Here is a 24,085-nt window from a genome sequence, read left to right as displayed (position 1 = left end):
ATATAGTATGGTAGCCTAATTTTAAAAATTGGATTGTAAGATTCTATGTTCTCACGCCGGCGATTATGAAAATTGCTGTATTCTGGGTTGTAGCACCGTGTGGTATGGTAGAAGACTATGGACATTTCAGATGTACTTTCTGCCCTCATCTTCAAGGCTTATCGCCCTGAAAATACAACCCAGAAGTGAGCCATCTAAATCAATACGGTTCATGCATAGTATTAATCTTCATAAAATTACAAGTCTCGGCAGCTCCTCAACTTTGTGAGGAAGGACATGAGACAAAACTTCTTAATTTTATTTTAAAATTATAATTTGTTACATTACTCACGCTTGCAAATAGTCGTTATTAATTTCGACTTTTTTAAACATTCACGGGCATCGCACTGTAAAACCAAACGCAGTTAACCAACACAGTTACTGAACTAATATTTAACCTTGGCATTTTCTGAGAATTTTAGTTTTAACCGTTCTGAATTTTAATGGTACGGATTTAACAGGAAATTCAGTTAGTTGCTTGGAATGCAGCAATGTTTGACTTTCAAACTTGAAGACTTCTTGGATGAAAACTACTTCCATCTGTACTGCAAGAAAACGATGGGTGTGAGTCGGTGCGTGCAGAGTTCAATTCGGCGTCTGGGAAACGTACTGTGGAATGGAAAGCAAAGAGCTGAGCACTGACTGTCACTCCTTTCAAACGGGGCAGTGTTGAGCCATATCCAAAGGCGACTTCGTGAAGAGGAGAACGGGATACCGCTACGTGAGCTATTTGTGACACTGAAAGCTATAAATTAGCATCCCGTCCATACTCTACATGTGTCTCAACCAGTGACAAGCGTACCCAAGTTTACCAAGGAATAAATTTTCTTCAGTATCTTTTAACGAGGTGGAATACGCAGTTTCTTGAGGACCTGGATTCTTAGCACAAAATCTTTAGTCACGCAAGCCTGTTTTAGTGGTTTTTCAAACTCTAGTTATTTTATCTCTTCGATTCATATTCACGCATTAACTTCGGAATAATATTTGCTGTCTTCCTTAAAGTATCTTACAGCAACAGTTAATCTGTAGAATAATTAGAATTTCTCGCATTGTGAGGGAAAATCATGTATTGAGAATATATTCCTGAAAGGAATATTTGAACGCAAAAGAAAAGATTTAACAGGAAGCTCGAGAATTTACATGTATTAGGCTTTATAATTTGACAGATGGATAAGATACACACGGATGATCCCTGTGGTAAAGAAGGTGACCACGGATAAATGTCTGTAGCCATATTGTTATACACTCAAAACATATTTATGCATTTGGTCATTGGAAGTTTCCGATCTGGCTGCAAATTTTAATTACTCTGTAATTTTCCACAAAAATTCTCCGATAGCAAATGTCATAAAAATCGAATTGTCTCATCTTGAGTTGTTTCAAGCGTGAAGACAGACGGACAAAGCAAAGGAGCGATTTTAATAGACGTTCTACAGATTTGCGAACGCGCCTAAAAAGGGTTTAAGTTTTCTACTTTACAATTCACCGTGTGTTTCGTTCCACTGTGCCATAAATCTCAGCCGGTGCTTCATTTCGTGTGGGTTTGGGACAAAGTGTCGTTTACTGGCAAGAGTTAAACATTTTTCAACCTAAATCACTCTCATGAAATTCTTATGTTGCACTGTAGTTTCTGAAGGAACCAAACAAGTTATATTTAACGAGTGAATGAAACTCTGAACTTTCTCCAGTTCTTCTATCTTAACGCCGTAATGCAGGCAAAAATAAAATTTCGCATTGTCGTTTAAAACATGAAGAAAAACAGTTCCTTACTTCATTGCTTAAAGTAAGAAATATAAATCTTGACGTCACTATCACTTCCTACTATACAGACCTAATATTTTATCTCAAATTATGAGAAGGTTATTTTAGCTAATTTTTTGGAATTCTTAAATTTGTTAAAAGGATATCCTACTATGGTTAATGTAACTTTAATGCACTGCAATATTTAGAAACATGTTAGTGAAATCCATAAACAGCAAATGTTTTAAGCTATTGTCGTATATTTTTATTCTCCCTGTATCGCAAATGATAGCTACTTATGTTTTTAGTAAGTAGATTAAATGAATACTTTATTCTGTACCTTTCTTCTGAAAGATAGTCACTGAATAAAATACGCCGAAAAACTTTCGAAAGTGTAAAATCATATTCTATTAATCGCATTAGTTTATGAACAGTATGATTTACGACTTAATGTCGTAACGTCAGGAGCTTATTTCTGCGGTCACAGGTCGCAGTCAGAAATATCATACGGACAGAAGTCCGATTCTCAGTTGTTATGGATTTTTCAATAACTAAATGTAAACTAACTTGAATAAACAAATAAATACTTGCGTAAATCTTTGGTTTCATAATTTACAATACATTTTCAATATGACCACTCCATTTTAATCGTGCAGTAAAATATATCTCTTTGATGTCGAAGAAATAAATTTTAAGCTGCTGAAAACAGTGTTATTATCATAAAACATAATTTCTCTATATATTCGTATTAATTAATTCTTGCTTTAATTCTTTTTTGCAACTTAAATCTTTGATCATCTTGTAGATTTCTGGTGCATATTTTTAATTTGAAAAAAAAATTATTAAAATATATAAACATGAAAAAGAATTGCTATATTATGAACTGAATTCATCCGTGTGCTGCTTGTCAACTCGAACTGATAACCCTTAGTATGAAATTTCAGTTTCTTGATACGTAAGACAGGAAATTTTGATAGCATTTGTTCGTTTCCTCATCCCCTGTTTTGGATGGCGCATTCAAGTTTTGTGTTTCTGGTGAAGTTTCCCGTTTGGCAAACATCTCATTTATTCTACTCTTCCATGTCTGGCTTCCTCTGAAGTCTAAAGCTTGACTGGTTAGGTGATTGATTGACTTTGAATGATTAAAAAAGTTTCTCAAGAATGGGGGCTTACTACGTTTTTAACTAAAAAAATTCAAGTACAGACAGGAGCTTCTAGGATAATGGCATCCGATAGACTCATCAAAACTTTGAAAAGACTTCTACCCCCTCCACCATCTTCTACTTACTTGGTCTCCTGTTAGATCCGGTTTGGTTGAGACACACGAGGGCTTCCAGTGCTGATAAAGAGTCTTAAGCAGAGAGACAGCGAAGGAAAATTATTGGAAGGCGGAAGACGCAAGACTTTGTTATTAACAGACGATGGAATAATAAGTTCCCAGAAAAGGATGCTCGTCTTTCACATATAACACAAGAGCTGCCTAAGTTTAATATTTTTTACAACGGCAAGTGTAAAGTTAGATTATATGTCATATTATTATTTAATAATTCATTATTTATTTGCATGCTAACTTAACGACCAAAAGCCAATTACGAACTAAGAACGAGTTAAAATGTAAGAAGTTCAAATTAGGGCATTGTACTTTATTTAGATTATAATAATTATTTCAATGACGGAAATTAAAGTTGTGATTAACAAATAAGAGAGGGGAGAATGCATGATCTTATATTAGATAAAATTAATATATATTAATTTTTTTAGAGTATGATATTTATTATAAAATACGAATGTCAGGAAAAATTTATGTAAGAAATGATAAAAAATTCCTGTAGACATTAGCAGCTGATGCACATTCTAGAATAACGAATAATAATCATATTGAAGAAAGAAGCAAAATAATGTTAAAATACAAAACGTTGATTGAAATAACAGTGCATGTGAAATGTGATGGTGAAATACATAAATGAATTGAACTATTATTGTTAGTCAATAAGTATTTTTGTAAGCTTGCTCTATGATATTTGGATATTTGGTACCTAGTACGTGGAATTGTAAAAGAGCTGGTCAATATGTTTCGAGGACAAATTCAGTATTTTAAGTTTGTTCTTTGAATTACCGTGTTAGTTCAAATAGGTCTGGTCGCCTGAGTGGATAGGCATTCGGCCAAACCGGATATACGCATATTTCTGCCGGCAGGTGGTTACATAACTGACGCACTCTGAGTTTTACCTCAACGCATTGTATCAAGGAGCACTCCGGAAGTGGGTAAACGTAGTTGCTGACGTCACATTACAGTGGTTAAAAAACGAACGTACTTTCTCTGCTGGGTCGACTTAAGTTCACCCTGCCTTACGCACGCCGTTAGTTTAGGACAGGCAACTTCTGTTGCTCTTCTCAAGGTTGAAGTACCGTATTGTGTTCCTGTGTTTACGTAGTGGTTGCCTGCGTTGGCAGAACGGAGTCGCAGCTGCTTTGGTTAGGACTATGCTGTAAGTTGCATTTTTAGTCCTGTAAATTTAATTTTGCCGAGATAAACATGGAAGGGTAATGTTCATGAAATATAATTCATGTTTCTGATTTTTACTGTGCCGTGAATACGTTTCACTCACTTGTTCAAGCTGCTGTTTTTGTATTTGAGTGAAACGTTTTGTGTTGTTAATTCTTAAAGCGAAAAAACCTCGTCTATATAATATTTAAAATTGCGGTGATTATTCACATAAATTTACGAATTTAAGCAGGTCTGTATTAGTTACATTCCGGAAAACGTCTGCCCTTAATTCTAAGACTTAAATAAGACATGTAAGTAGATTCCGTCAGTAACCCGCAAGACGTCCTCAACGTGAATTTGTCCCCTCATAACAGCTGTTAGTACAATTTTTCTGAAAGTAGTCCACGTTATGGTGCCATATTATATTAATCTATGTCTAAATCATTTTTTTTATTTTCTTGTTATGTTTTTCCAAACGAAGTTAACAGTTTAGAATGTAAAAAGACGAATGATATGATTATTTGTGAATAATGAATTGTGAAGGGCTTTAGAGTAGCGGTCTTGACCTAATTTAAGTTTGAGCCTAATATTTCGGTGTTGCCTTTAGAGAGTAAAAAAACCACGATGCTCAGTATAGCCGATCTTCGGGCAGAAATTTAAACTCGAGACCTCCGGAATATGAAGCATGAGAGCGTTTAACCATGTGACTGCAACGTTCAGTAAATAAAGAAATAAGTGGTAGTAAAGCATGTTGTTCCATTGTTAATAATAATACATGTACCAGGCAGATGGTTGTCATCGTAAAATTTATTTTAGCTTTCGTAAAGATTTATTCCAATTAACCTGGCCGTTTTCCTGGATATCACAAATTAAGTTTTCATTTATCAAAATTTTCAAACCTACGTTTTTGACTGATCTTAAAACCAAGGAATAGCAGAAAATTCTTAAATAAGGGACAGTTTCAGGGCTCTTAATATGAGTATTATTTTTTGAACATTGACCGTCGTCGTACGTTTTTGTTATCCGACGTTTCGGAAACTGGGTCTGTCTCTGTAATCGGATAGCAGTGGAGGAAATACTTTACTCGCTGCCTCCATAACAGGACGATGGAGGCAGCAGGGACCTCCGAGACGTTGCTAAACTTCTACCAGACTACACGGCGCAACAACTCAGACTCACCGCCTTGGAACCTCAAATCCTATATTATAATGTTTACGACAAGACACCGTTGTCAAAAACATAAATACTTAGCTTGTGCATATGGGCTGGACTTCCGGATTCGGAAAACACACAAACTGTGGGTGATAATTAATGACCAAACACTTTCTAAGGGACGACTTAGGATGAGTCTTATCGAATCGTCTTAACAACCACGACTTTCAATTCCGACCCTACTGTTCGAGCTGGTGGCGTTTCTCACGTGTTCTCGTGTGCGGAATGAACACTGGCAGTCGCTCCTCTGCTCCCCCGTAGATGAAGCCCGATCATTAGCACTGGTCCCCCTCGTCTATCAGCAGCACTGCGTCAACGAGGCCCATGAGATTCTGCCTCACTCCTCACATTCAGCAGCCAGTCTCCGTTCTGCCAACGTAACCTCATCTCATTATTTCGATGGTCCAGACAAAATCATTCTCAGAATACTATTGTGTCGAAAAGAAGGCTTCGAAGCCGGAACCTCATCTCCGTAATATCTAAAAATCAGTTTCCTACCACAAAGGAAACAAAAAGCTATTACAATTTAAAGATCAGTTGGTTAATGATCTTTAAGGGAACAATCACTCTTTATTCTGACACAACACACGATAATCTTTGTGGGCAAAGTTATCGATTATTAAATTAGGTGGTACATTTAGTTACGTCAGGGTCTTAAAGTGTTAATAGTCTAACACAGAATACGTTAAATCACTTACACAGAATCACGAGTTCTTGCATCGTGAAATCTGTTTTTCAATTATTTTACACGAGATATTGTAGGTCCTAGGCAACTTGTACCCACTCTTCATGAGTTCACTCACAACCTAACATGCGTGTATCTGGATAAAGATAAATCTCACTCACTTGTATACGGCAGCGTAGTTACCTCATGAAAACAAATTTGTAATTTCTACAAGGGTCTACTTTAGTGTTCAGGATTTAAAATGAATTCCCTTCATTTCACATCAAACGCAGAATTTTTTATGCAAATTACAGTAGGAATACTAAAAATTGAAAATGAATGGGTCAATTGTACTTGCAAATGTGTTAAAATTATGTATCAATGGCTGACCGAATTTGTCATTAGAAAACTGTTCATGCCAGATAATTGGATAATATTACAATTGATTTCAACTAAGTGTAAATTCAGTATGTGGAACGGATTTAAATGAATTCTACTTTATTCCAAGCGCCTTGATCTCAGAACACCCTGAAGAACTACAAAAGTAGGATACCTAATATTGATTTAAGTCTGCCACAGATCGTTCGCGATTTGAATGCACAAACCTACAGTCATACTGCAGTAACCAAGCTGTTCAGCTCTTCAACTTTAATTTTTTGGTGTGTATATCCGTGTGAGTTTTCAGGTTCTCATGGTTGCCATATTGAAGATGGATGTCTTATGGGTTGTTGTGCCGTGTAGTCTGGTAGACGTTTCAGGGACATTTAATAATGCTTACTGCCTCCACTATTAGGGCTAGAAGACAGATATTTTCTGCAAACTTAATATTCTTAGAAGAACAAATTTCGTATATCAAATCTAAAACTTCTTGACGATGGTGAAGAGTCAATGGAATAAAAATTTTCTTGGATATTATCCATCGTCTAGTAAATATAAAACGTAAAACGACGTTTCGGAGATGGGACTCTATCTCCGTCTTCAGGTTCCTACACAGTTGGGCCCACTAGATAGAGAGTCCCATCTCCGAAACGTCGTTTTACGTTTTATATTTACTAGACGATGGATAATATCTAAGAAAATTTTTATTCAATTAACAAATTTCGTCCTTTTGTGGTGAAAAGTACATAATCAGTTGAGTCATTAGATACTTGCCCTCAGTCACTGGACGGGAACGTTATTTTTAAGAGTATTAGAAAATAGATAAGAGCCCAGAACTCCAGTAATATTAATTGTAATTACCATTGCCAGAAACATACAGTAGTAATGAATGAAAATATTTCATAAGCGCAGTTGTTATAAGAAACCCTATCCTAACTGTAAACTTTGACTATTGCACACATTTTAATTGTGAACAAGAAAAGATCTAAGAGCGATGTCTTAGACTGAATACATGAGCAGCGAAAGTCCAGTTCGTAAAATTACTGATTGCTGACTGAATCACTGGTTCTTTCCCCGGTATGGACAAAGATATTTTCTTTCCACAGCGAGTTATCGATACTGGCCCCAGAGTGCCGAAAAGCCTTGTAACTACTGGTTACCAGTGGCTTATTCTCAGTGGGTAAAGAGTCCGGGTTATGATGACGTCCACTGATATCCACCTAGTGAAGAGATTAAAAATTATTGAAGCTACACCTTCACTCCGCCATACGTCTTCATGACTTGGTATTGTAAAACGCGATAAACTTGACGTGCGAGTGACATCACAATGCTTTCCAGAACTGAAACCTGAGACAAATGTTTTCAGCAAGGCGTTTTCAAGACATCCATCGCGACCCTCAAGAGCTGCCCGTAACAGTCCCAAACAGTTTTCTCATGGTTGCACTTAAAAATAGGCAGGAAGAAGCGAGAAAATAAAAGAATGGCTTATATCGGTACACGAAACATCAGCTTTGCTACATATGGAACAAACACAACTGACACCCTGGTGCACGCGAGATGGTTAGTAGAATGTTATGTACAGTTGTGTGGCTTTTCTGTGTTCCACAGCACCGCGTGGGGGTTCCAGAGGGTGGCTGTTGCCCTCATGTGCCCCTAGAGATTCCGCTCCATTTTGACCAATCAGACAGCGTTCACGCACAACCCACCCTGCTATTTTTAACATCCACGTCACCACCCACCGCTTTCATCGTCACCCTAAAACCAATAACCAATCACAGCCTTCGTCTCTGGGAATACAAGACTTGTGGATCGCATTACGCCGCACCCTCAAAACATCGTTGAGCAAGCTGCAACAGTTTGACCATTGCGTATAAAAGGAGATATTAATTGCAGTTTAATGGGTCTATCATGTTACACCGCAGCCTAAACAATTTCACTTAACGATTTTCTGATTTGCTCTGGGACTAATGACTCTCCGTTGTTTAATGATGAAATCATCACAGCATTTGCATCGGTTCATTGATCAGCAGTGGGGCAGTCATGACGTGGCGCCTGAACTTTGCAACTTGTTGAGGAATTAGCTTCTTTTTGAAAGCGGCGATGCAGTTACAGAAATAAACCTACCATCCTCTTCAGCTATCAGTCAGGACATATGGCTTCTGATTGATAATTAATACTGAAACAATTAATCCTTTAGAGCAGGGGTCCTCAACGTATGTGGTATGGGAACCAGATGCTCCTATTCTCATCGATACGTGGGCCGTTACTTTGTAAAAGAGAGGAAAATGCTTTGAGATTTAACAGAAATTTATTAAAAATGATTATTGGCTACTCTGGCAAATAATTCATACACAAATTTATAATTTCCTTTAACATAATCAGTCGCTGTTAACATGGGATTGTATACATTTCATTTATGACAATGTTAGCGAAATTGTCAATATTGTATCGTAGGATAATGTGAAAATGACTTATGAAGGATATGGAAGGAAGCGGTTGTGACATATTTTTTGCACTATCCTGACATTTGCCTGAAGAGACTGAGAAAAACCATGAAAATCTCAGTCATCTCAAGACATGATAGAAAAATGTTCTTCTATTTGTATAGGTTGCTACCGGTTAGAACGCTGGCCTTGTAATCCTGGGGTCTCGGGTTCGATTCCCGGCGGTGCCTGAATTTATAACTTGTGTTGGGCAAGGCCGTGGTCTAGGCAACACGGAGTTTTCCTCCGTGGCATCCCAACAATTACTCCATTCACACACAGAAGAAGGTAATGGCAAACCACTTCTGGATCATCTGCCAAGAACGTATATGAACAGGTCCCAGTCCGAGAAAAGAATGGAAGGATCCTGTTCATATGGACCTGTCGTCACACAGAACACTAAATAATAATAATAGGACCATACAATAGATTTACAGTAAGATCTGCAAATACTATAAGTGCATAAATATGAAGGAATCGAAGGAAACTGAATTTTTGCCAGTCTCAACTATACAGATCACTTATTCTTTGTTACATAACCACCTCCGAGTAATTAGTCCGTATTTGTTCTATGTTCTTTACACAAAATGATTCTAGGAACACGAATATTAACGTAAGCGTGCCTTGCTTAGAGTGTGCTGGACAAAACAAGATATTACTAATCTAGAGTTACTGACCGCTCTGTGTTATAAGCACAAGGTCTGCTGTTAGCAAGAAGGTCTATGTATCTTGACTAATAAATAACCTAGTATTATGTTATGATCTTAAAATGGAAGCGGCCCTCTCCGCTGGCACTGGACTTTCAATTACCCAGGATATGTGTTGACATGATAATTCAATCATAAAGCTACGCTGGATTTTCAAACAGGGGAAAGCCATTAGTTTGCCACGTACAATACCGTTCTAATGGACTTAACTCTATGTATTGCCGCCTAACGTGAATGACTGGGCATGCTATAATGACCATAGTCGGTAGGAAACTGAATTCATCATTCTGACGTCATCCATCTATTATGCCGTATGTTGTATTTCCACGAAATTTCCTTGTTATACCACTAAACAGAAACGATTCTGTGTAACAGGGTTTAGCAAGGAAATGTACATTTAGTTCATTTAGTAATCCATTTGTATGTCTTTTGATATTTACTGCATAATAATGAAAGTTTAACAATTTAAATGTTATTCACTACTAGATTTATTTCATAAGAAAAGAAAATTTTTATTTTAAACTTCAGAAGTTAATCCTTTGAAGACGAAGTTCTTCTAAATAAAATTTAAAATTCAGTCCCTACTTAAAAGAAAACACAACACTTCTCCATAACAAAGACTAACCGGTTAAAGTTATTAAGTAACCGCTGACAGTGTTATGTCTTTGACGCCATGTCGAAGACTCGTACGTAGATACCAAAGTTTCTGAGAAACACAGTCTCCATCTTCAGGTTCGAGAAGGAGACAGAAAGTTTTCCAAAACGTAATCTCCCTACGGGTCAACACACCTTCAAAACTCCGTACATTATCGTCATTCTCACCGTCATCTGAACCTAAAATCTCACACGTAATCCCCATTAGACTGAGAATCACATAAAGCACATAATACACGATAAACAGTTACTGATTATTAATGCAGGGGGTACTTACAGTTTCCAATGAGATTTAAATGTTTAAAATGTTCCATAAATTTGATACGTAATGATGATGGCTGTCGTTTGACGTGTTACGCCGTGTAGTATGGTAGACTTTTGCCGACGTTTCGGAGGTAATTTCTGTCTCCATCTTTGTGTCCGAAAATCCAGTGTAGGTCTAATGAGTGAGTATGTTTTATCGGTATTTGCACACAATTAGGTCTACATGTCGTTGAAAACAGAACTGCCGTTTTACATAATTTCTTTCAATAAAGTTGCAAACATCTCTGTTTCTTAATAACGTAAGTTATTTCCAGGATAACTAAAAATAAAAATTAAATGAAAATTTAAAAGTTCATACGTTTGCTTCACCACCATCGACCTCATTATTAATCATTATTGATATTAGTATCAAAATTTATATTGAAAATTAGTTTTGATTGTGTGGATTGGATTTCTCTGGTTCAGAATAGACATTAGTGGCGATCCCTTGTGAACGTGGCAACAAACCTTTGGGTTCTATCAAAGACGGAATGTACTGACTAGCAGAACAAATTTAGCTTCAAAATAATTACAACGTTCCACGTAGTTAACACTATCAAGCTTATATTTAAATCCTCTGGTCTAAAGAATGAAGAAATTTACGAAACCTATAATATTTACAGGCTTAAAAAACGCGTGTTGGTGAGGATGATTTTGGAACTTTGACATGTTCTTCTGTGAATATCGTTGTCGATGGTCTTCAGTCATTAAGTTTTACTTGCTAGATCGGGAATAGCTTGGTCTACTGGGTCCACCAGAATACTGTATTCCCTCCTATACTTGAAGAAGAAAGGAGATCCATCCTTAGAAAAATTGTGATTTCCAAGGTTTTAAGGTTTTTGAGTTTAAATAAAACGGACGATGGATAAACCTAGACAAAGATAAGGCTGTAGTAACATGCCGTGGCACATTCTTTCAAAGTCATTGTTTGGTGTTGCAGAATCCGAAGTAGGCAAGGCCTGTGTCATGTTGCCTCATCGCGATGTTTCGATAATAGTCCCACTGACATTATTTTTACTTCTTTCTGTTTCTACCTTACATTCATTTCATACGCTAAACATCTGGCATAGGGCAATGCCATTTTTCATTTGCTTTCGTTCTTGTTATGTTTCCAATCTACGTTAAGCTATTGTCTGTAACTCTTGCTTTCTCCTTTTTAGTTTTATAATGATTGTTTGGTTTACCTAGAATTATTTTGTCAATGTTGAAACTGGCGTCTAACAGAAATTTTATTTTGCATTTTTCCTACAAGGTTTCTAGACATCGTCAGTGTTGTATGTGTTTTTCTGTTAATTTTGCATGTTTACAAAATTTTTGTTGAATTTCTGTTGTCACTGTATTATATGTATATATATATATATATATATATATATATATACGAGGCGCGTCCCAAAGTAAGTTTCCCTGGGGCCGTTTACAGAAACAAAACACAATTTCATGGAAATATTTATTGCAACAGATACAGCAAGTGTCCAGCTATTTTTCAACACATTCGCCACCGGAATTGAGACATTTGTCATACCGTGGGACCAACTTTTAATACCTGTGTCGTAGAAGTCTGCCGCCTGGGATTGGAACCACTGTGTGACAACCATCTCCGCCTCTCTGTCATTCTCAAAACGCTGACGCTGACCGGACAGGAATTTCTTGAGGTGTAGGAAAAGATGGAAATCACTGGGAGCGAGGTCCGGGCTGTAGGGTGGATGATTAAACACCTCCCAGCTGAACTCCTGCAGGAGACTTGCTGTCCGTCGAGCCGTGTGCGGCCTAGCGTTATCGTGCAGGAAGACAATACCGGCACTAAGCATCCCGCGCCGCTTGTTCTGAATGGCCCGTCGCTGAAAATTGTCTGCACCAGCGACGCACCATCTGCTTGCTCATAACGTTAGGCCCATAGACCCGGCACAGCTGACGATGAATTTCGATCGGCGCTATGCTCTGTGCATTCAAAAACTTTATCACTGACCGCACTTCACAGTCGGCGGGAGCTGGAATAAGAACCTCCATCTTCAACAGCTGCAACGATGCTTAGTGCCGGTATTGTCTTCCTGCACGATAACGCTAGGCCGCACACGGCTCGACGGACAGCAAGTCTCCTGCAGGAGTTCAGCTGGGAGGTGTTTAATCATCCACCCTACAGCCCGGACCTCGCTCCCAGTGATTTCCGTCTTTTCCTACACCTCAAGAAATTCCTGTCCGGTCAGCGTCAGCGTTTTGAGAATGACAGAGAGGCGGAGATGGTTGTCACACAGTGGTTCCAATCCCAGGCGGCAGACTTCTACGACACAGGTATTAAAAGTTGGTCCCACAGTATGACAAATGTCTCAATTCCGGTGGCGAATATGTTGAAAAATAGCTGGACACTTGCTGTATCTGTTGCAATAAATATTTCCATGAAATTGTGTTTTGTTTCTGTAAACGGCCCCAGGGAAACTTACTTTTGGGACGCGCCTCGTATATATATATATATATATATATATATATATATATATTTTGCCCCTATAACTAGGCCTCATGGACAGTCAGCAAGAAAATAAACTGGAATAGGTGTATAAAATAAATAGTATTAAAATATATTAAAATTGTCGGTCAATCTATATTAATATATTTTAATACTATTTAAATAAAATCACAATATGACGCACCTACAATATCTTGTATAAAATAAACCAAGATTTATATAAAGTGATCTGATTCCTACCTAGAAGCTTAAGATTACTAGTAAAATTATGTTCTCACGTCCTTGTTTTAGTATAGAACAGAAAAACACTACATTTTCTTTCAGTCGGTGAAACAGAAATTACGATATAAGCAAAATTTAATTTCATTAAAATATAATCTATACCACACACACACACACACACACACACACAATCTAATATAGAATCTTCTCGAAAATGTGACGTTTTATTATCTGAATTGAATTGTCTAATATGTCTGCACCCCTATCAATATGGAAGACTCTTAACGATAGAAAAATTAATATATTTTCTCACTGAACCCCACATCACGTATAAAGTACCCTAACATTAAAAGCCAAGATGAAAGATCATAGCAGCCCACAAGTGCATATTTTTGCAGAAGCTGAATTGACGATCTGGTACACGTTTTTCTTGCTTTCCATTTTATTGGCTGTTCATATTTTCTCCTCATGCTTCCTCCTGCTGTTGTATGAAACTTGGCGATGTAATATAGACTTATAAAGATATCGGTCTGCGCAGATAACTGAGGTGAACAAGAAGCGTTAAAGTTCTCAAGCTAATTTAATTGTTGCGCATATTGCAGCTGCTGAAGCCTGGCTTTCTCTTTGGCAGCCCAAGTTCGAAGTCCGGGCAAGCCAGTTTACTAAACTGTACTCTCATTTCCGTTCGTATCCGACCTGACAGACAGACAGACGAGTGTATAGGAATGCTCATGTTCTGCATCTGCAGAACAATAGACTCCTCCAGTAGACGTCGGTTGTTAGCGTGATTTGCTTCACATTACGACCAGTGTGTTGTATTGCTGCACTTGGAACCTACCTGCTCTAACCTCTTGTATATTTAAGCCTCATAAATAAATCATACCAGTTAGTACATAAACAGGCATAAGTCACAGCCGATACAAATAAACTTTCAACTATTACTTTATTCACATTTGAAGTAATTAAACAATCAAAGTATAGATTAGGCTATTGATACTTAACTATTACAAAACCGGAATAGAGGTTTTTGGGGATTAGCCAACAGCTAGGATTACTATTGATTTAATTTAAATGGAGGACAGCCGGCTCCTATCACAGCTAACGCTAAAAGTGTAACTTACTTTACTTGGATCAAAATATTCTTGGGGGAGTACCACAAAATTTCTTGTCAACACTTGGTAAAAGAAGAAGCAAAGTTCTCTGAAGAAAATTTCTCAATTTATGTATATATATAAATTCCAAGGGTCACCAGTTTAGATTTACAAAGCCCTAATGTGTTAAGTAAATCAATATTTATAAAGCCTGTAAATTCGAAGTGTTAAGTGTTGTTTGAAGTTCTACTTTCGGAGTTGTTTCTGTTTCCTCAATTCACCGTCCATCAACTTATCTACTTATGCTCTTGTACTTAACTCTGAAGTTGTCCTATTGGCCTAACGATTGCCAATCGAGACATGACCCTGGACATCCCACAGTTTTTCTTTTGTGAAATTAGCCCGATGTCAGATGCCAATTGTGCCCATTGAGTCCTACAATTTCTCAGTAATGACACTACATAACAGGATTTTATAAATGCTGCCACTATTAGGCAGCTTTTAGAAGTAATTCTTACATGACTCACAAAAATGATAGAATATCACATCAAGTAGCATGATTGATGACTTTTACTGTTATCTAAGGTGAAAGAGATTTGAATGGAATATGGAATATGCGAGAATGAAAGGAAGTGTAGACTATGAAGAGTACAAGCGTAAAGGAAAGAAAAATAGTGATAATATGTGAAAATAAAAATTAGTCGTTTCGAATTGAATTTCAGTGTGTCTCTTCCAACAGACTGCGTATCCATCAAGATTACTATAAATGATGACATGATAATAGCAACCGATTTGAAGGCTATACAGAAGATAGTTCAAATAAAGATCATCCTAATTTCATACAGATATATCATATAAGATTTAAATAATTGGTATTACTGATATATATTAGAATATGTCAAGAATTAAATTAAGTTATACGTGCACCTAATTAATGAGTATTTTAATAAGAGGTTACTTGGATTCTTTCAAAGTTCTGTCGACTGCTAACGTACCAGAGACCCGGCACTTCGCTGGACTCGGAGTAAAGGCAATTTAGTTTATATCAACTGTGAGATCGTTCACTGTTGGATGCGAAATGATTCACGATATAAATGGTATCTCGGGAGACATGTGAAAGGAAGCGATCGTGTACAATGTAAAGATATTAGCGTATCGTTTGTTTGGAAATGAACAATATGACTATATAAATCTGTTTATAACCAGATTTCATAACATACCATCGGATTTACTTAATTTAAAACAATTGTCAAGACGATCTTCATGTATGTTGCCTATAAGTTATAGATTTAGTAATGTTTGTGGTTATAAATGCAGTTTGATACACATCTGATAAGTAGGCCTAGTGTTTGGGCAGCCCTCGAAGAGATTACCGCCTCATTTATATACGGGACCAGCTGTGCCACAGAGCTGCGGCGTCATGACGTCACTGTGACGGACAGTGGATAGGACGGAATGAAATTTCAGCGTCAATTTTTGCTGTGGTTTATCGCTCTCAGCAGTGGTGGTGGACTGACGTATCTGTACACAGACAGGAGACCCGAAATTACCAGAAGCAAGAAACTGGACGGACACTTTTTAATTTTGTCGACAACCGCACCGCGTATCCATTGACTTACGACTGACATAGAATGCAACCAGTTAAATAATTGCGCGGTAAATGGGTTCCTTCAGAAATTTACATTTACTCAGCTGATAAAAAAATCGATTCTTTAAAGAAACCAGAAGTTTCATTACCGCCTTCATATGATCTCAAAATTACGCTTTGTAGTGAACCAGTAGTGAATTCAGTCCACATTATTATACCATACATTTCTACTATCTCCTGTATATATCTAATGTATTCTAGGTCTTCTAAGTAGCTTTGAAGTAATATAATTTTTGTCCATGCATTCACTGTATTTTATAGTTATATTTTACTAAAATAAAACTGTGTCTGCGCCTGGCGTTGTAATCTGTTAAAAGTCCCAATAACTTATTACTTATCTAGATCACACATGCTTAACCTGTATTTTATTCAAGGATTTTTGTATATTACTAATAGGCATTACCGGTAGCGCAATACCGTTCTTTATTAGTATCATTGTATCAATTTTTAAGCATTGCAGCATGGGGGCAAATGTTCATAATCTCAGAGACATTAATTTTAAAATGTTAAAACAAATGTCATTATTTGGTTAACACGAATACTTGAGCCTGTATAAGAAAACATACGATCATTTGTCTTTTACTTTAGACGTTCTTGAAATCCTGCAAAGCTGTCTGTAGACACACATGCATTGCTCTGTTTTCAATACAAGAAGAGGAAACAGTTGACAGACGACAGAAGCCCGCATAACTGCACTGTGCATTTTCCAATCTCTCCGGGCTACAGCAACAATGAATGGCTGCTTCCTGAGGGCAAAGTGACGGACACACCAAAAATGAGCGGAAAGACCATTCTATGGAATGAAAGAACAAGAGAAATTGAGGAAGCTTTGCAGAACTGGATAGATGAAGGAAGAAAAGAGAAAAAGAGAAAGTATAAGAGTTCTTATTATTTGTATCTTTCATTTCTTATTCTTTTCTTTTATTCCTTTTACGTTTTCTTTCCGAGAGAATGTTGCATGGTGGGAGAGAAGGAACGGGGTAGTTACCAAGACGGCTGAGGGGTTAAAGGAAGAGTGGAAGTTTGTGTGCGTTTGAAGAGAGCGAACTTGCATTTGCCCCGTTCACTCGTTGCCTAGAAACATACGATTGAGAGCAAAAATGGATTATTATATTGCCAGACTAATTTCAATGCCGGGTTATTTGAGGCTCTTCAGGGGGGAAAATAAAAGAAACAACAAAGCGAACTATTTGTCTGCCCTGTGTTATAACTCTTGTCAGCCAACAAATAGAATATTTTGTCTTTAGATGAGCTATCAACATTTTGTTCGGAAGTCGTCACATTTGTGGTGTAAACTGGAAATTTTAACGATAATTCAATTCAATTAATTTATTTACGTGTTTTCCAACAGCAAGAATCCAATAACATTAACAATAATAATAGCAAAGATAATAATAATAAAGGGCGCTGATGTAAAATATATGATATATATAGTAATGTCTCACAATAAATTTATATAATACATGTAACACATATTAAAACACAAAATGCGTTTCAGAAATAGCAGTTGCACTATGTACCTCAGGGGCAAGGTTTGTCTTAGGTACAGATAAGTAAATAATACCCTATAAAATGATAAAAAATGGAATAAGAACAATAATAATCTGTCTCACTGCAAAATTTTCTGCCTAGTTTTCCGTATCGTTGTTATGTTTTGGATTGTCATGTTTCAATGGTGTGTTTCAAATTCACAGAGTTCTATCGCTTTCCGAATACATCCCACTCATTATCTGAGAATTATATTCATTCGAATTCTGAAGAGGTCGCAGTCCTTAATCATCGAAAAAAGATTAAACATTTTGATCATAATCGTCTTCTGTTATGTGTTAAAACACGATTTGTTACAGCATCAACACCACTCAACAATTTATTTGTCAGTGTATGAAGTTGATTACGGATTATTATTGCTTTCATTAGTAAGGAAATTGATTGGCATTCATTCCGTCTACAAGTGTTAAACTAATTTTGAAATTTAATCGGCCGTCACCTTTTTGACACATGTTCGAACAATACCGGTGATCATTATCAAATTCAAATATCACTCATTTGGACAAGCCTTACTAATTTGTTACAGCTTGAACTATGGCTGCCCTAAACTTTCACTAAGAATATTATTATGTTTAAGACGTGCAACTTGGGTCTTAGATTCAATACTTTACTTATTTTATTGATCCTCATTAAATTCGTGTCTACATGCTATTAGGCTAAGGACAGTTCTGTTACTAATAAATGCTAGCATAGAATATAAATGTAAAAATTAAATGGAGAGTAAATTAGTTTAATAGCAGCAATCAGATATTGCAAATATATCTATAGTTGTAGACTACTCTCCTTGAATCGACATAGACCTATAGCCTATAACATACCGCATTTGAGATAGCGTCATTAAACAATGTAAGCATAATTTATGAGAAATTTTTAAATAGGCCTAACCGGTGATTATACAAAAACTCTTGCAAAATTGTGAGATAATCACTATTACCATGTATATATAATGCTTTAAGAGCTCAAGCCAATTTAACGGAAAGATTTTTCATTAACAAAAAATCGTTAATAATAAACAAAATTGATAATTTAATTTTTCAATTATATCCTCTTGGTTGATCAGTTGACGTTTTTACAAGAAATAAATTGACAACTAAGAATATTTATCTTTGAAATTAATGTCATTTGTATATGGGTGTAAAACTTGGTCTCTAACTGAGGGATAGACATGAATTTAGAATGTTTGAGAATGTAATGCTGAGTAAAAATGAAGTTAAAAATGATGAATATTTTGTAAAGCGTTGTATAAATTGTAAGTAAAAATATGAAGTCTTAACTGCCCAAACGCTTGTTTCTCCCGTGAACTTTGCCGACTTTATTAAAATGTCATTGTTTCGGTCTACAAGAAAATTTGTTACTTGAATGTTAATTGTATTGTGTTCCGGTTAGCTATAATGCCTAGCTTTCAAGGAACACAAAGTAATTTTATAAATATCCCAATAAAATGCTGATCGTGTTTAGACGTTATCAGTATGATGAATATTTATTGAAATACGAGACAAAATGTATTTTTACTATGGTCAATCATATTAGTAGCACAACAGTTTTGCAAGAATAGGTTTGTATTTTCAATAAATTAATGTCTGGGATAATCAAGAGAAAGGAATGTCTAAAAACTAATTTTAAGTGTATGTGCACACCAGCTTATATTATGAGATTAACTTCGTAAGAATCATCATCTAAATCATCAATACCTTTTCTTATTGGAAGTGAAGTGTGCACAGATCCTATTTTATCGCCACAAATTTTGCATATCCTACTATTCTTTAGTGTCTACCTCAGTCTGAGTAATTAACACTGAAATGGGTATTAATTATTTATATTGCTTATTTATAATATTATTTTAATTCAAGCATTAATAAGCAGTTTACTCATGTTAAAAATCAGAGTAGAATAGCTCGTTGTAAACCAGGAGACGACATTTGTATCCTGCAAACAGCCGAACGGTTAGTGGCTAACGAAAGAAGCGTAGTACTTATGCCAGTGTTCCTGTAAATTGATGTAAGGAGAAGAAGCCCTCACATCATTAATCATGAGCAAGTTTGGATTCTGCTGCAGCGGAGTGTCAGTCAGTTGAGTCTTGCTTGCCGACACGGCAGCAGATAGTTTCCTTGAACATGACTGAGTACACTCTTTGGACACCACAAGCAACGCCATCCATGCACCAACTGTTAACCGTATTTCGTATCGATGAGGTCGATAATAGAAAAATGGTATGAATGTTTTGAATATCAAGAGAAATGGAATAACCGGAGTTATTGCCTCAAATTAGCTTCTAATTGAACTAGTACTCTGATACCAGAATCTTAATGTTCAACACCGCAAATACCAATATTCGACATTGTTTTCTGAGCTAGCTCATCCACTTTCCACCTACAAACATCTTAATTTTATCCTCCATCTCCTACTCGGTCTTCCAAATAGGTGATTTCCTTACGAAAATATTCTTACATCAGCAAATTCTATGATTATTGGATATATCTCCGAAGAGGACAGCGATAAATTTGGTTGTTTATATAGGTTTTAAATATATAAATTCTTTCTATTTTATCTCTTATCGATGTGCTAGGTGTGGGACTTAAAAAGACTTGCTAAAAATCACAAATAATCGTACATTTACTATTAACGTAGAGTACGGAGAGAATCTACTGCAGTAAGCGTGTAGGAGACAATGTTTTGATTAGAAAATTTAAACCCCAGAGAGAGAATATAACACAAGTGTAAAGTAAATTTTATAGGCCTGTGGAGAAGTTTAATAATTTCAATCTTGCCAAATATTTTAGCATGTACAATGATGATAAAATGAGTAAGACATATGAAACGTATAGGACGACGAGTGAAGTGTAGGTACACAACGTTATACTCTTGTGGACTAGATTCAGCTAGTACAGGATAAGGTTACGTGGCGGGCTCTTGTGAATACAGCAATAAATATTCGAGTTCGATAAATGATGGCGAATTCTTTTCTCAAGGAATACTTCATTTCATGGCGGGAGATAGTACTCGGTTTTAAACAAAATTATGAATAGGAACATTAATAAAACATATTAACGGTATCTTGTCAGAATAGCATGTCAACACATTTCCATAATCGGTGATATTTGGTTCGACTATAAAACTATTGGGATGTTTGTCATCATGCCAGAAGAGAATAATTTTGATTCCGCGTGATAATTTGCTCTGAGTAAATAAGTAATTTTATTGATATTCCCTATTGGCATGATACATTCGCATTGAGATCTATTTTAAAGTTTCAAATCCGTGGCAACCATTTAGCAAAACCCTTTGTCATGTGGTTGCAAATATGAGAATATCTAATAAAAAATTATCTAAGTTTCATTAAAGAACAAGGTGTTTGCAAGTATATTTTCTTGCTAAAATTAATTAGATATGCTGACCTCACTTTGAATTTCTGTGAAGACTGCACTAACACCGCTTTCATGTTTTATTTAAGAGAGAAACTTTTAAACCGTGAATACCTGTTTAACGCTGAAAATCGCTGTCAACTTGTAAGTCTCTTGATTTATCGGGGACAATTCCACGGCCTATGTCTCTAACTAACCTGTCAAATGATTAACCCATCTCAGAACCATCACCTGCTTCCATGTGTGAGTGTGTGTTTCAGGAAGTGATGACAGGCAACAGGACATCGATAAAATTAGCTTCGCAAACGGTGTTAGTTATTACGCGAGACTAGTGGTTTACTAATGTAGAACACTGCTCAGCAGGAGTGATTTAGTTCATTCTGTCACAAATATGTGAGACTCAATTTTGGCTTTCATTAACAAGAACTGAGATAAAGAACAGAAACTGACGTGGGACAAACCAAAATCTCCGTAATTCAATTTGTGGGCAAAGTTGATCGGTACGTCAGGTCTTGTGTAATGATTGAGTAAAGTTAGGCGGGTTAAACACAAAGGTTATATGAATTCAGTTCCATAAAAAAATATTCTTTCATCGGAAAATGTCTTTGTTTTAAATTGTGGGTATTTGTGAGGTAATATGAAGTACATGGAATGGTTGACTTATTTCATACACACAAATTTTAATCCTCTGCTCGTCAGTTATACGTTTTAACTTCCTGTAATCAACAGAAACAACATTGTCCTCGTACATGAAAGGTGAAAGCAATATTAGCTCAGCGAGGTTTCAGGCGACGGAGAATATAAAGATGATTGGCTTCTGGAATGTTGAGCCGTGCAGTCTCGTATAAATGGTCAACGCCCTCATGTTGGAGGCACCAAGCACTTCTAAAACATCGGTCACTTTTTACGAGAATACATGGCGCAACATATCACAAGACATTTATCTTGAAACTAACTCCTTTAAACGCAAAGTTGGTTTGTGCTTCAAAGAGCTACACACATTCATCCACATGATGTAATGTTCAAAATCAACGAAAAGAAAATTATATGCCATCTAAATCGAATTTTTGTGTGCGATACAAAAGTAACATTGGTGGAATATGGTCTGAGGAACAGTAAAATATAAAGGCTTCTTTCACATAAGAATCAACTACACTTGATCCTGTCACTAAAAGAGAGTAGGTTTAGCTTTCAATAACAAAGCACAATATTTCTAACGCTGATGACTATTTTCGTAACACATTGTGGTATAACCAATGCATTATGGCATTTATGATACTCTAAAACGTAAAAGCATACCGAAGGAAGATATCAGTACAATCTGACGTATATACACGAAAGGTAAGTGCAATATTGTATTTGTAGTGAACATAAAGAGCAACCTGAAGATGGCAAAGTAATGTCGAAGCATGCCGCTGTTTATCTAATAATTTTAACAGTAGTGTAATTACGTATTTTGTGGAACTAAAGTAACTACTACCCACGTGAAATACATTTCTTGCTTTGTCATATTAGAAAAGGCCTAGTCCTTTGCAAACAGAAATGTTTAGCATGATATAATCAAACCTCACAAAACAGTGTGACATTCTAGATACAAAAATTCTTTAACAGTTTGGATTCGAAATTATCTTAAATAATGTTTAATAATTCAGTCCCTACTGCAAAGAAAACACATAACGTTCCCGGTATAAGGATAAAATGGTTAATACTGTTTAAGGAAATAATACCTGTTTACACCGAAAATCATACAAGACCCACAAATGAAGAATGGTCAGTTATTAATTTTAAAACCTTTTAGAACATATAGTTCCCACATGGCTTTAAAGTGTCTTAAATCGCAATGTTTTTCGTATGTTTTAACAAAGATAAATTATTTACTTAATTGATAATTTTATACAATATTCGATATTAAATTTTCTATGTCTGGAAGTAAAAGTTTTTAGACGGTATTTGTGTAATTGTTGTTTGACTACTCTGACATAGAATTAATATTATCTGTCGTCTGTTATTCACTTCCGAACACTACCAGTAGCCGTTACCCCCTCAATTGGTACATAAACTTATCTTTTCCCATTCGCATTCAAATCATTGAAAGCCTTCATCCTAGTGCATTCGATGTGTTTAGTGTCCCATCCAGCTGTTTCCTCATAAGAAACTGAATAAGGACAGGATTATCGTCTTCATTTTTAGTTAAACTACATTCATAACTATTCCTAATTGTTATACAGAATGTATCTATATTAAGGAAAGTTCATAACGAAACATATTTGTCTTTTGTTTAGTACATTACATAATAATATTTTTTAATTTTGAGGATCATATGAGGATAGGCCGGGCTTTGGATCGTGTCACATGGCTAACTTTGATAACTACGGTGTTTGTAAACATTCAAGCTCCATTATCATGTTAATCATTTACATCTAAAAAAATTATTAATTTATAATGCGTAGCAGAAATATTCGTGTTTAATACTCAACGTAAGTTTCTCATACATATTAACTTTCCTTCAACAGGAACACAAGCCTTTTAATTCTGACGTTTTTGTTGAAACAGTAGTGCAAGTGAGGAGAGGCCACTTCCGGTCAGGATCCGCCCCATGGTGTAATTAACCTGATTTATAATCGTGATAATTTTCTTCCAACAAGCACTAGCCTTCTAACATGAACAGTGTTAAAGCACACAGCTTTAATTTAATCTTTGTCTTGAGTCTTCAAATGTGAATACCTCAAACTGAAGCTGCAAAATCTTCAAGTGCTGTTAGGCGTAACTTTCATGTCCTAGTAAATTTTAAACATGCACACAATAACCGGATACCTACAAAATAATTTAGTATAAGTTTCTGCATAAATGTTATATAATTAAAATTTTAATAAGAAATTATAAGGAGCTTACGGGCTTTTTTTATGTCCGCCCGTTCAGGTATTCACACCTCGCCTTATTACAAAGAATCCCCTGCTTCTATTCTAGATTTCAGACATGATATAGGAAGAAAAGAGAAACCTCCAACTATAAGATCAGTGCCCAACGCCTTTGTCCATAAATATACATGAAAAGCATAAGCCGACGTCAATGTAATACTAACAAA

The 24,085-nt window shown here is 36.1% G+C and overlaps 1 long non-coding RNA gene across 4 annotated transcripts in view; it reads left to right on the top strand.

The window, feature by feature from the left end:
• The window catches only part of LOC110829915 (uncharacterized), a 588,956-nt gene that overhangs the window by 98,616 nt on the left and 466,255 nt on the right, over window positions 1–24,085 (top strand). Inside the window, exons 1-2 of one of the 4 annotated variants that reach the window (XR_015533611.1) lie at window positions 4,130–4,268; window positions 16,679–19,054. The exons of 2 other annotated variants lie outside the window; for them this stretch is intronic. This is a non-coding gene — a long non-coding RNA (uncharacterized LOC110829915). Of the gene's footprint in view, window positions 1–4,129; window positions 4,269–16,678; window positions 19,055–24,085 lie in introns of those variants that run through there. One more of the 4 variants, XR_015533605.1, reaches the window with a different exon arrangement.

Source organism: Zootermopsis nevadensis, unplaced genomic scaffold (assembly GCF_977971745.1).
Source record: "Zootermopsis nevadensis isolate Lab colony 2312 unplaced genomic scaffold, Znev_1.0 Znev_ptg000001l, whole genome shotgun sequence".
Taxonomy (NCBI): Eukaryota; Metazoa; Arthropoda; class Insecta; order Blattodea; family Termopsidae; genus Zootermopsis; species Zootermopsis nevadensis.
The sequence above is the reverse complement of the archived record's forward strand: the minus strand, read 5'-3'. Positions and strand labels throughout refer to the sequence as shown.